Here is a 3,374-nt window from a genome sequence, read left to right on the forward strand (position 1 = left end):
TTGTAATTTTGATTTAAGTTTGCTTGTTTAGCGTCGTTACAGTTGCTAGGTGACATGACGTACGCCGGGGTAAGGAGGGGAGGCTAGACCGTCCAAATTCACAGCCTCTTTTTTTCCGGTCCTCCTGGTCTACCAAGGACCCGGCCCGCCATGACCGGGTAGTCTCGGTCCTCCGGAGGACCCGGCCTGTCGTTTTGGACACAGCCAATATCGTGCATCCCTAGAGCACAGAGTCACGTGACTAATGCTGTAAAAAAAAAAAACAGCCTGAGTGAAGGTCCCCACTGTTTGTGATGTTAGCAAAATAATTCATCAACTAGTGGATGGACTTTAATAGATCTGTCAAATCTTAATTATTCAACGTACGTCTACAACAGATAAACCTTTAGAGTCAGTTCAAGTCAAAATGGCCACCACAGCTATGCAACCTTACAAGACAGGCTTAGTCCAGGCCTTTAGTTTTTAGGATGTGGCTTCTCTGGTCTGACCTTGTGGGAAGTCAGATAAAGTTCTGGTCTGACCCTATGGGGGTGCAGGTTTTGAGTTGGTATCATGGAAAACCAGTCCAAGGCTTACATGTGGCAGGTGCTGCATCTCTTACCTGTAAATTCACTGGTTTATTTGACAGTGATTTCCTTTAACTGGAACTTGACACCAACATGTCAGTGGGAGCTTTAAGGTGGAGGTGTTGGGCTCCAGAAGGAACCACACGGCCTCTTTAAAAGCCTGAGTTTTGAACCATAATAATGAAAAGGAGAATCACGGAGGACTTTTAGAACAGTTCATGACTCCGAACAGACAGAAAATAATGAATAAGAGCCGCTCGGTCTGTGATTGGGGAGGAGGCACCACCAGGGCATCGAACCGCCTCCAACACGCAAATCAAAGTCTAAAAAACAACATGGGACTGGGAAAGTTGCTGTCGGACTGAAGGCTGAGCCCGGCTGCTGGGCGGACTCTGTCCCCCCGACCAGCCCCGAGATGTGACCGAGGGGCTGAGAAAAACACTCTGCCCCCTCCAAATGCCTCCYCCCGCTTCTCTCGCCACCGACGTAACAACATGTCGGCAGAGACGGCCATGTTTAGCTGGTTATATCGACACGGGAGGAGGAAAAGTCAGACACGATGTTTCCACAGCCCGCCTTCTTCACGCTCAAACTCACACAGACACACAAACCATAAAAACCGTCTCGTTAACTTGTCGGAGCGGACGTGTCTCAGGTGGAAACAAGCAAAGTTCACGCGGCTTGACAAGTTAAAGCATTAAACATAGGTAGGTGTGTGTGTGTGTGTGTGTCTGTGTGTGTGTGTGGAGCCTCGCACACGAACCAACAACTACATGCAGTTTGAACTTTTTTCTTTTTTATACACAGGTCGCTTGAAAAGCCGCAGATCTGATCCGTTTCTTACCTGTCCGCCGCTTTGGCGCCACGTTCAGGCACTGCGGTCCGAGCCAGGAGGGTCCGCCGAACTCAGAACCACGACGAGATGGTTTCGAACCTCTCTGTCGGCCGATGAGACAACAGGCGACAGGGAAGGGATCAGAAGGAGAATCTACGCCAAAAACCACATGATCGCCGACGTCAGAGTACGTATTTACATGTTGTACCGGAGCGCCGGTACCCGTCCGCAGCGGAACCATTGTACCCGAGAAAAGTTTCACRGGAGGAGGAGGAAGATGAAGAAGCTGTCCGTCCCGACCTCAGGATGAAACTGTTGTCATGTCGCCCSTGTTTGCTGTTTGGTCGGAGCTCATTGAATATTAAAACCTCAGAGGGAGTAGCCCACCCCCTCCTCTGTGACGAACTGCTGCTGCGCAGCGTGTGCGCGTGCAGCTGCTGGCGGGGGGGGGGGGGGGGGGGTGTATGAAACCCGCACACATGGTTATCAGGGTCACCCTGAGGTCAGCTGATCCCACAGCCACCTCCACTGGACCCATTCTAATACTGGTGACCTTTACCTGAACCTGCTGCCTTTTTTATTCCTCCAAAAACAGCGTGTTAGCAAAATATCACATGAACCACTGGACAGATTATAATGAACTTCCCTACATAATGAAAAGTAGACATACATCTACAGCAGGAACTTTTATTTTACAGCTGTTTTACTCTTTTTTTAAACCCATAAAGCTTTACTGATTCCAAAACTGATTCGTTTTTTAAAACCAGACCACTCATAACTTTGTCTAATGGTCAAATAATGGTTCTTTGTACACAAACCTGTGCTTCATATTTACAGATATATGAATACAAGATGTATTTATGTTTATGTTTTGTTAGCATATCTGGTATAGGTGGGGAGAGATGGGAGGGTGTGTGTTTTTGTTAGTTTGTTTTTTGTTTGTGTTTTTGCTAAAAATAATTAAAAAAAAAACTTTGAAAAAAAAAAAACCGGACCACCCATGAAGAATTTAGAGGTCATAAAGCTTAGACATTAGGAAGCAATTGCTGCACTGCTTTCATAACACCATTAAAAAAAACCTCAGAGGGCTCATCACAATTTCRCAAGCATTAAAAAGAGTGACTGAAGGTCACAAAACCACACGTATGCACTGCCGAGGTAGGACAATGCATTTATCCAAGTGCCTATCTGCAGCTGATAACCTCTTCATGATGGCTGGCACAAAAGTGATCTTAACTAACTAAAAAATTACTCAAACTCAGACAGTTTTACAGATATTGAACCGAACTAATAGCTGTTCATCATCTCCAACATTGCAAAACGCACTGCCTGGCAAAAAAAAAAAAACAACAAAAAAAAAAACAGTCACATATTTTGCTGTGCCGCCTTTAGCTGTGATTACGGCACACATTTGCTGTGGCATTGTTTGGATAAGCTTCTGCAATGTCACAAGATGTATTTCCATACAGTGTTGCATTAAATTTTCGCCAATTCAAATGAATTCAGTTTATTCATATWGAGCCAARTCACAACAATTGTCGTCTCAGGGCACTGTACACAAAAAAACAATAAATTTAAAGAAGCCAGCGGATTGTGTTGAATCACTTCATCACAGTCTCCCATCCTGAGCAAACAGTGGAGAGGAAAAACTCCCTGCTAATCAGGAAGAAACCTCCAGCAGAACCAGGCTCAGGACAGACGGCCATCTGCCTCGACCGGCTGGGTTGAGGGACAGGAAAGAGACACACAGAGAGAGACAGAAGAACTGGTCCAGGTGTGTTTTCCTCTGGAAGAGAGACAAAGAAAACCCCCGTTACTGATAGAAATAACTACAACAAACATATAGAGAAGCGTGACTAAAAACAGCTACAGAGTAAGGAAATGTGCTCAGTTTGTGTTCCAGCAGTCTGAGTCTACAGCAGCAGAAATGAAGAATAAGTCAGGAAACCTAAGTCTAACTATAGGATTTATCA

General features: G+C 45.5%; 1 protein-coding gene across 2 annotated transcripts in view; it reads right to left on the reverse strand.

Annotated features, from left to right (window-relative positions):
• zhx2a (zinc fingers and homeoboxes 2a) overlaps positions 1-1,809 on the reverse strand; it is a 41,297-nt gene extending 39,488 nt beyond the window's left edge. Inside the window, exons 1-2 of one of the 2 annotated variants that reach the window (XM_014028775.1) lie at positions 1,601-1,809; positions 1,411-1,504 (exon numbers count right to left, since the gene is read on the reverse strand). The gene's annotated coding sequence lies outside the window, so the exon portion shown is untranslated. Of the gene's footprint in view, positions 1-1,410 lie in introns of both variants that reach the window. The other variant, XM_014028774.1, reaches the window with a different exon arrangement.
• Positions 1,810-3,374: the final 1,565 nt, after the last annotated feature.

The sequence above is a fragment of the Austrofundulus limnaeus genome, unplaced genomic scaffold (genome assembly GCF_001266775.1).
Source record: "Austrofundulus limnaeus strain Quisiro unplaced genomic scaffold, Austrofundulus_limnaeus-1.0 Scaffold805, whole genome shotgun sequence".
Classification (NCBI taxonomy): domain Eukaryota; kingdom Metazoa; phylum Chordata; class Actinopteri; order Cyprinodontiformes; family Rivulidae; genus Austrofundulus; species Austrofundulus limnaeus.